At 38.2% G+C, this 10835-nt stretch overlaps 1 long non-coding RNA gene across 1 annotated transcript in view; it reads right to left on the minus strand.

Annotated features, from left to right (window-relative positions):
• Positions 1–9710, minus strand: part of LOC128819826 (uncharacterized) — a 33070-nt gene extending 23360 nt beyond the window's left edge. Inside the window, exon 1 of the long non-coding RNA XR_008440755.1 lies at positions 9625–9710. This is a non-coding gene — a long non-coding RNA (uncharacterized LOC128819826). The remainder of the gene's footprint in view (positions 1–9624) is intronic.
• Between the last annotated feature and the right edge of the window lie 1125 nt (positions 9711–10835).

A 10835-nucleotide genomic window follows, 5' to 3' on the forward strand; every position in this document is an offset into this window, starting at 1 on the left:
GCAAGCTCCAGCTCAGAAATGCTAACACTGAGGCAATAAGTGGTCTGGGATGCAGAGCTCAGGCTTATTATCTGGCACTTTTATTTAGCAGTGCAGGCATATCTATTGGTCCACTGAAAGCAGCCTTCCACAGCCACAAGCACTGGCTTTTAAACTAGCAAAGAAAAATTGTAGGAATCCATCAGAAAACCATTCAGCAGGAAATTTTATCATGTCATTACAAGTAGGCATCTTGCTTCCTGGGCATAATACCCCATTAAGTTAGAGATTAGACTTTATATGGGAAAAAAATATGTAAAGAAGGTCTGAAGCTGGCATTACAAATGAAGGCTGTTCTTCACGCACTGGAGAAACTTCCATATCAAGCATGAGGAGGATTCTACATGTATTTTTTGGTAGTTTTGGAAAAAGCCCTGCAGCAGCGAGGAGTTATATCTGCTATGTTGCACAAGACAGCATGAAATGGATGAATGGCAGAAAATCCAGAATAGAAAGAAAGGTGTCTCTGGCCTATGAATGTAAGAAGCAGAGATAAAGAGCAAACTTTCACCTTGTGACTTTTTCCACATTTACCTTTCTGATGTCCCAGCTCCATTTCCAAGTTACTGGCTCCACATTAAAATCAATGAATGATGCAAATAGGAATTTCTGTATATAACAGACACTGCTTGTTAACAGGAAGAACACCTTTCTTTCAAGGCATGGTAATGAAAAGGAAAAAAAATCCATGTAGTAATATAATAAACCTTTTAAAATTGTTTTAAAATAGCTTTTTCTGAACACAAGACCTGCAAGTTTAACACCATATGGTCTTAGAACCTAAGTCAGTTACGTGGAAGTGTCAAGTACTGTTACAGATCACATTATCATACAGATCCATAAACAAGCAGCTGCATAATTTCTCAAATGATTATCGCTCTTGCACACCTGGTGTGTGTTATATATAAAAAATTAACAAACAAAAGTGAGAATTTTACTACACTGCCGTGCTGTCATAGCAAATTGCACCATCAAAATCCAATTGCACAACCCAGTTTCAGGCATCAGTATGACAAGAGAACTGCAGTATATAACTGTAGAGACAGGGCTCCATTAAATAAGATGTGAAACAGGGCAGCGTGGAGCCTGGGAAACCCAGGAGGTGCTGAAGGCAATGTAATAGGGCCCCATCATCAACAGCATCAAAGGCTGCTGATAAATCAAGGCAATGAAAGAAGGAGCTTCTTGAAGCTTGAAGCAACAGATCCCCATTATAAACTCTCTCAAGAGCAGTTCCAGCACAGTAGCAATATCTGAAACAAGACTGAAATATATTAGAAGGATTTTTGTGCATTAAAGCCAGACTGTAATGTCAGAGCAGTGCTTCTGAATAAAAGGAAATCAAGGGGCAAATAAGGTAAGCTGAGACATTTCCAGTAATTACACTTTATAATCTAATGCAATTGAGAAAAATATTGTTTTGACAGTGTTTCACTCCTCAAAACTTTTTTCTTCTGGCTATCCAGTTTCTATTTGGTCTGAGCTTCAAAACATCAGTTGGCATCGAGGGAAAAATAAACACCATCTCCAAAACACCCAAATATTCAGGAGCAGTGTGATATAGACTGATCAGGTGGTATTTACTGCATCTGGCTTCTTGATCTTGAAGTTCCCTCAACATCTACATTTTCTGTTTGGAACCTACAAGCTAACACTCCAGTGATGGGCTCTGGATGTCTCTGTTCCTCATTAGGATGCAGATAGGAAGTGTGAAGGGGATATCCATACTTTCAGGCTCAGTCTGTCACACACTAGCAGAGTCAGACCTCATCATAACTGCTGTAGAAAAGCCAGCTGGAAGACAGAAGTATAGACCTACTAGATAAGGGTCTTCACCAAAAGAGAGGAGGTATACAGGACTCCAAAGACTGAGTTACACCATCTATATAATGGACAGAGGATTTTATCAAAGAGAAAATAGTGCTGGACATAAAAAAATCAAGCCCATAACTCCATCAGAACTACCTTATCTGCTGGGATGTAAACGTCCTTTCCTCTAAAGGGTCGTTCCTGAGTTTTCCACAGCATCTCTGCTTCAATAGGACAGGTCAGAATAAACAGCAAAGGCAGTTTTCTTGGTAGTGAAAGAGAGGGATTTGAAAGTCTACAGAGTGCATATTCCAGCCCTCCATTTTCCATGGTTAGAATAAAAACAATCACAGAAATACCCTGTTGAGTTCTCATCCTAAGAAGTCTACCTCATTTTCACATATCAAATGCAAAATGAAATCAAAACCTAAGCAGAACAACATAATGGAAGGAAAGTAAGTGGAATTGGAAGACCCCAGAACCACTCTTTATCCCACCCTCTATCTTTCTAATGGGCACTATTCCAATTTGGAAATCTCTGAAGGTGATAAAAGCACTCCTGGAGCACTGGAACTTAAATTCCAAACCCTTTAGGGCATGACAAAATATGACATGAAAAAAATCTCATAAATCTGTACTATAAAATACAAAGTGTTGCTAGTGTGAGATCTGACTTGACAGATATATTCATAACTACACATAAGAATACATAATACACATAATAAGAACAAAACATTCTTGCAGTTTACTATATCAGAGCAAGTCTTAAATTTAACTTCTACAATGCATTTTTTAATTTAGGGTATAAAATTTTTAAATGGCCATTGCAAGAAGTTTTGAACTCTTAAATGCAGATCACCTCTCTAAAGCTTAGTCTAATTTTTCTATAGGAATTCATAGCAATTTAATATAAAAAAATTAAAGCTAAGTCTTTGCAATGAATCTGACTGAAATGAATGGTAAGGATGAATTATAAATCCAAATACAAAGTAATAGACTAAAGTCAAATCCTCTGGTATCCTGAGTTACTTACTGATATTGTTCGTATGGGGATTCCTTGTGCCTGCACTGTTAGTTTGGAGCAAAATCTTGCAACAGGCTTCACACAAGCTGGTAAACATCCTCACCCTCACTCTATACAAATATGAGCCTGGTGGTAATAATTTGCTTTCTTTGAGAGTGGTCTTTAACATGAAGGATTAGCATCAAGCTCCCACAGCCATGCAAGGATTTGTGAGTTTGTCCTAAGCATTATGTGGTAAATATAAACTAAAGGTAACAGAGATATACCACAGATATTCTCCTGAACATATCTCTCACTCTAAAGCTTAAAATGGTTCAGAATTTAGCAAGCAGCAAATAAAATCCCATTTCAACTGTACTTAAGTAAGAGCTATTGCCAAAAGGCTTGCTTCAAAATATCTAGGTACCACGTAGGATTTAATGGGTTGGGATATACTCAAATTATAAATAAATCTGAAGAAATGTTACGATACTTTTACTTGGTGTCATACCAATGCAGAAAGATATTTGCTCCAGCATATTCTGTATATTCTAAAATCATGTTCTGTATTCAGCTATTCTGTTTGGCTTTGTCAGTCCTAACACGTGGTACAGCAGCCTAAAATGCCCCTCTTCATGCCTGTCTAATCTTAGGAAAAGAAATCTCCAACATTTTTATTATCAAAACAGCCTCTCTGGCATTACAATACATGCAAAGTTTACATATATCCTTGTAAGTGGAATACTAAATTATCCACAGTAAGACAGATCTCATAAGCTTCACTCAGTTTTTACTCACTGCCCATAGAAATTCAAGAAAATATTTTCCTTATTAAGAATCTTGAAAAAACTTGTCGAGCACATTGAAAAAGAAAATATTCAGAAGAGTTGACTAATAGCAGTTCTATGCTCTTAACAGAAGATGGATGCAATGCACCTTTCTGTTCCCCTCATCACACAGAAACCAGCAGCTGCAGTTTATTGTAAACTATCTACGTGTCTAGATTGTGGCAGACAAAGGGATACCCTCACAAAGGCTCTGCTGATTGGAGGGCACAGAAAAGCACTACTGTTTTCTGTTGTGAGATGTTCTTCTCTGCTGGGGACTGCATGAACTAAGTCATTTTTCTGAATACAAGCAAGAAATCAGCTTTTATCTATGCATCACTTAACCTAGGCAAAGAGAAATAAGCTGAAGGCTAGGGCATGTGACCAGAAGCTTACTTTTTAAACAACAGCAAAAAGGGGACAAGAACCAAGCCCACTTTTATTTATCCTTAAAAACAAATTAAAGTGACATGATCCAATGCTCTGAAATGCCATCCATCAAAAGTTGGCAACATTTTTTGAAGTAATAGTGATTACACTAGCTGTGACATCTTCCTTGCCTCTAGAATGCCAGAAATTCTGTTGCTTTCCTAAATTGCCAATCATATAATTATTTAGAAACTCCCCAGGGTGGTGAGCACTAAAACAGGCTGGAAGGAGCCAAAGTAGCATATTATTGAATTGAAAAATCTGTTCAAACTTGTGACCGCATAAAATAGTTATTTTTAATGTGTAAAAGCAATCATCCTTAGCAATAGTGCATTAATAGTGTTACTGATTTGTTCAGCTGAGAGTGTGCTCAGTAGGGGAGGGACATGAGTCCCCTGCCTCCCTCATCCCTGGGAAGTAGTTGGGAAAAGGGTTTTAAGTACAATACTCAACACTCAGGTTCCAGCTGTTTGTTAACTTGTAGTGATCCTCTGAAACTCAAAGGTTTGTTACTCAGCGGAAACAGTTAATTCTTAGGAACATCTTAGAAATGCATAGAACAATATATATATCATTCACCAGGACTCAAAATTTCTCAAAGAGAAACAGCCTGGTAGGTAGATGTAAACACCATCATAACGACAATAATCTAGTTTGAATTCTTCAGACCACTTATCTTGATAATATGCCAGTATTCACATACAAATAAATTTTTTTTTGTTCCATAAAAGTTTTACGTGTCAGTGCAAGAGACCATTCTTTTGAAAATTACTTTCATATTTTTATAGGTGAAAGCTTGGAAAATGCAATGATCAACATCTTTTATTGCACTATTATTGTATTTGAACCACAGCTTTTTATATTCCAAAGTTAATTGAAGGTGATTTGTCTGTGAATCCAACTTGTTTTGTCATTTTGCCATCTTTATTTTAAAGTGACAGTGGTGTTAAATATACACAATTCTGAAGCAAAGAGATGTGTTTACCACAGCCCATCTCTGTATATGCTAGTGGAGGTCTTTTGTATAACATTAGGAATTTCTCAAGATCAAGATCAAATATTTTTTCCAGACACTATCCAGGCAGATGGGTCTCTCAAGGTACTAACAGCAAAATGTATGCATTTGCTTTCTCTCCAATAGAATTCAAGAGCAAACTTCAGTATAGAATTGTTCTGAAGAGCAGTAGCTGATGCCTTCCAAAGGCTGGAACAGGTAAAAATGCTATCATAAGGTATAGCTGCATTGCTGTAGTTATCTGTGACACCAGAAAAAGCAGTCATATATCTAATCAGATTTTCTGTACTTCTACTGTATAATTTTCTATGCTTAGACAGATCTATCAGAACAAAAGAGACAGGCAGCAACTGTAAAGTAAAATTCAGGTTCTTCTCATACCAGTGCCCAACTGACTGCTATATACTGACTTATCAGAGGAACCAGATAAAGATGTGTCACATATGTACATCCCATTTTGAGCAGCAGTCAGTTAGTTGTGATAGATAAACAGAAATGAAACATCACCAGAAGGAGCTGAGGTAAACCTTGCACTCAAATTAATAGGATCATGCCATGCTGTTGTTACATGCTAAACTCAGAAAGGCCAGCTGTGACATTCTCAGAATGTCATAAATATCAGTCAGCACAAGCTGAATGATGGTGGTGCTCCATCCATAAAGCTCTGTTTGAATGACTCTCTTGGTGTGACTTTGGCACAGCTCTCTATGCTGTAGTCAGGGGAGAAGTTTTACTACCCCCTGCTACAGCCAAGGGATGTACAACCAGTAGCAGCTTCATCATAACTTCCTAGCAGGAGGGATTACCTGCAGCTTGCTCTTTGGCAAAAAATAAAAGGCTTGGTTAAGTTGGAGACCAAGAACAGCAAAGAAAAGGACTGGGGAGGGAAGTGGGGAGGAGAAGTCTGTAATTCAGGCAGAAATGCAAGGAGTGGAAAAAAGAAGGGGGAAGAATGGGCACTTGCATGGGAGGAAGGAAGAGGCTGGGAAGAGAGCAAAACAGGGCACAGTCAGATTGCAGGAGTAGGATCAGGGTGCAGGTAAATGTGGGCTAAGGATGGCTCTCTCACAGGACTGTGAGCTGTGTAACAGCTACGGGGGAAGTATGGACTGTGGATTATGACTGGCTATGTTAGCAGAGAGTTAGAGCAGTAGCAAATGGGAGAGGGGAGGTAAAACACTGGTATGAAATGAGAAAGAGGTTTGGGATAGAACAGATAGAAATTTCAGTGTTGAGGGGGACGAGATCAATGTTATGGGACAAGAAGACATGGAAGTCATGTAAAAATCATCAGAAAAAGGTGAGGATTAGAGAAAATGAAGTGCAAGAAGTTGCAGTGTGTGATGTTCCTTGGCCTACGGGAACTACAAAATGTGTCATATTCCCACAAAACCCAGTGTGTCTGATTTTTCTCTGCCCAGACAGCTCCAATCTGCTCATCTTGCACACACAACTCACTTCAAGCTCACAGCATCTCCAGAAGTGCAGATGGTCCTGTAAGTGAGGATCCCTACAGAGTGAATGCTAGTGGAGAAATACCTCACTTTTATCCTTTATCTTGAAACATGCAAAGTATTCTTTACCACCTAATCCTACATTCTGTCTGTTACTTACAGTAATATTGCAGTGAAACACATAAGATTGGAAACCAGCTGACTGTCAGGTTGTATTTAAAATGTTTAATGAAAATTTAATGTTCCTACAATTGATTTTTCTCTAAGTGGCACTAAATTACTTATGAATAACCTCATCACTACTTAAACAAAAACATGCTTCTCTAATGAGGTACGGCTAAATGAAGATCAAAATGATCCATAATGCAGCATATAGTTGGCAACACTCTGAATCAAGATCCTTTATATTTTTGGGACAAACAAGCTCTAGAAGAGATAGATAAGAGAGAAGGAAGATGAATGAAAGTGGCTTCCATCCTTGACAGCGGAAAAGGCAAGTGAATGGACTCAAAATGAAAGCCATAGCAAGTGGTCATGTTAGAACTGGGGACCTTCCTCCTCCCTTCTCCCACCTTCATTTTCTTTTCTCCAGCATCCTTGATCTTTCTCTTAATTTTTTTTCCTGAATAATCACAGAATTAATGAGTCAAAACATTGGACGTGTTCCTGTGGAAAGAGATGATGTGCCTGTTCCATGCCTTCCATTCATGAATTGTTTTTTACATGACTGTGCAGTAGAATGGATGTACTTCATGGGGTAGAAAGGAGATCCACCAAATGTGTATCAAAGGATTGGGTATCCTGATTTGCACTGATAAATACCTTGTGTTCTCAGCCCTTTACAGGCAAAAGGGGGAAAAGCCCCCACCTTTTCTAAGGGGCTTCAATTCTCCTGGTGACATGGCTTCTACATCCTCAAGGAGTTTGGAGGCACCAAGGACAATTTGGTATTGATTCCATTAAAGTTGCCTCCTAGGCATGATTTCTATAAGATAAATTATTTAATCTAAGGATATATAACAATGAAGAAGTAAATTTCTCTTTGAGTCTTCCCTGAGGCTGTTGATTCCCACCCCTGGGAGCTGCTGCCACAATCTTGCTGTACTGCATGCCCATGGGAGGATCACTCCAGGCCAGTATTAGAGCAGTCATTTTGGAGCATACCAGAGTTGAAGTACTAATGTTGAAAGTTTACTTTAGGGCAGGTTACTGGGAAACGCCAGTCTGAATGCTAAAGATGAAGATGGAACAAAAACTAGAAATAATGCATTTATAGTAAAAAATAAGACAAAGCTAAGTCAATCGGACAATAAGCATCATTAGAGCAGAAATTAATATGCACACAGAGTGCTTTGAGAGAGCTGTTTACATTTTTCATAATGAGCTAGGTTCAGAAGATGAAGCAGGACTTTCACGGCTGGATTAATTAGGGTTCACTTTACGCAGGAATGCAAAAGCCAACATTTAGTGTAATACACCCAGAGAACTGGCAATCACTGAGCAAATTCCTCCCCTGTGACAACCCATTCTCCGTTAGTGTTGCAGATCACTCATGATGCATAAAGTAGCACAACTGTGCCAGCCACTTCAGAAGTGGCTCAAATAGCTCAGGTTTCAGTCAAGTACTCACTTGGGTACCAACTAATGAAAAAAGGGAAGAGTGTTGAATAATAATAAAAAAAAAATAAATGACAGATTTCTTACAAAAATTGTCTTTCCCATGTAGAGCAGAACAGAACTGCATCATATTTTTTCAGAACCATCAACCTTAAATTTTGGTCTGTGAAGGTAAAACTCTGATCTATGATTTCTGTACCACTGAATATCAATACATTGTATATTGACAAATTAAACTTCCTCACACATGTCCTTCTGACAAGCTTATTAAACAATAATTTCCTGAAGAGTGATGCTTTAGTGATTATCAGAGATAAAACCATCTCTTTAAAGTATTGTTCTAACAGTAGATTATGGAAACAGAAAACAAGGAGATACGGAGTCCATTGAAGAAGAAAAAGTCAGAGTACTTTCCAGGACATCTATGCTGACATTTTAATATAGCCATACACATTTCACAATACAATAATTTTGCAAAATACAACAATTTAACATTTAAATCATAATTATAAAATTGATTCAAATTTTTATTATAAAATTTATCCTACTAACTCAGATAACACGTAGGATGGAATGCAAAACAAGAAAAGAAGAATGAAGTGGTTTTTCTTTTGAAATGTAGCTGTGAAAAGGCATTTTACTACAAAATAGGGCTATGACAAAACTTTTAGAGTAATTGTAGCAGAAAATCTTTACTGCAAACTCAACATATCTGTGATACCATGTCTGTGGCACCACTATTCACACATCCATTCAGAATGTTATCTCCAAGAAACAAAACTTCAATAGTAGTTTAGCATAAGAAATATATTTGTATAATCAATCAGGGACACAATGATTTCTCACTGGAGAGTGGGAACTGCAACCCAGGAAACATCTCTAATATAAAGGCACTATACATTAAGATCAACTATTTGAACTGATACTCTGGTCTGAACAACAGGTTAGAAACAAAAATTTTGTTGAGCCAGTATTATTCAATGGACAAATGTTTGGGCAACAACAGCCATTGCTGTCAAAATCAGTAAAAAACTAATACTCATGATTTCAGGTAATCAGTAATTTTTAACAGAAAATCTCTATTGCAGAAGTGAAAAGTGAATTTTTATGCCAGATTAAAACACTGCACTATTTCTAATGCTAACCCAAAGTCTGTAAAAGCAGATTTGATTTTCTCTTCTGCAAAAACTTTGTGTATCATCTCAGGGACAAGTAGTGTTTCCCTGATGAACATCTTTCAGTCATCAAATCTAAAACAGAGTAGTGTTATGTATCAGCCCTCTGAAACATAAACATTTAATAGTATAAGGAATTAAACACAACAACAAAGGAGTAACGACAAGTTTCCAACATAAATATCTTAGTAGGATTAACTAATTCTATCTATAACCTAATGATTATTACTTTAACCAAAGGAAATTAAATTCATACCATGTGAAGTTTTCATCAGATAAAGTACAGGATCAGAATTTTAATTCTCCAGTGAAGGATGAGGAACTTCAAAACTTGTTCACTGAGTCATAGCTATAAAAACAGAAATTTAGTAAATTTTGGCTATTCAAAAATCACAATATCATAGAGTGAGCTGAGTTGGAAGCAACCCACAAGGATCATTGAGTTCAACTCCTGGCCCTGCTCAGCACCATCCCCAAGAGTCACCCCATGTACCTGAGAGCATTGTCCAAACACTTCTGAAGTCAGGCTGGTGCTGGGACCACTTCCCGCTCCTCATGTGCCTTCCTCTCAAGGCCCTTCACCATCTTTGTTGCTTTCTTTGGGACACTCTCTCACAGTTTAATGTCTTAGATTGTGGCACCCAAAACTGCCCCCAGCACTTGAGGTCGGCTGCCCCAGTGCAGAGCAGAGTGGGACAATCCCTTCCCTTGCCCAGCTGTCCCTGATGCCCCCAGGACAGGGTTGGCCCTCCTGACTGCCAGGGCACGGCTAATTCGTGTTCAGCTTGCCATCAACCAGGACCCCCAGGTCCATTTCCATGGTGCTGCTTTCCAGCCTCTCATTCCCCCATCTGTCTGTTCATCCAGGGTTGCCCCATCCCAGGTGCAGAATGTGGCATTTTCCCTTATTGAACTTCATATGGCTGGTGATTGCCTAGCCCTCCAATTTTTGAGGTATTGGACCACAGATGTGTCTTCCATGAATAATGAGAGATCTGCGCACCAATATGTTTCAAAACTACATGAAAGAAATATGCAAAAATAAAAAAGGATTGTTTTTTGTTAGCATGAAAAATATGGGATGGATTAGATTGATCAGCTTTGACTTCTGTTTTAGAATGCTGTCTTCAAAATAAGCATTGACAAGAATCACAAAGAGATGTTGGACAAAATGATCAAAGCTGTTTTATTTTGTGAAAGGATGGTTGCCAGAACAGAATCTAGAAGAGATTAGACATTCTTCAAAACTTTCACAGAAAGTAAGAATTTTGTTATGGACAGTTCTGAAGGCAGTCATACATGCGTGGGAGACTGCTACCAACTGTACTTTTCACCACATCTCTTCCATAGTAGCAGGAAGGCACAGTAATTTTCTTTAATTAGACACTTAAAGGTTTTAGGCAGACTTTTGCCATATTTCAAGAAAACCAATAGGAACATCCTGTGCTGTTCACTGACTGTAACCAA

This window comes from Vidua macroura, chromosome 1 (genome assembly GCF_024509145.1).
Source record: "Vidua macroura isolate BioBank_ID:100142 chromosome 1, ASM2450914v1, whole genome shotgun sequence".
Classification (NCBI taxonomy): Eukaryota; Metazoa; Chordata; class Aves; order Passeriformes; family Viduidae; genus Vidua; species Vidua macroura.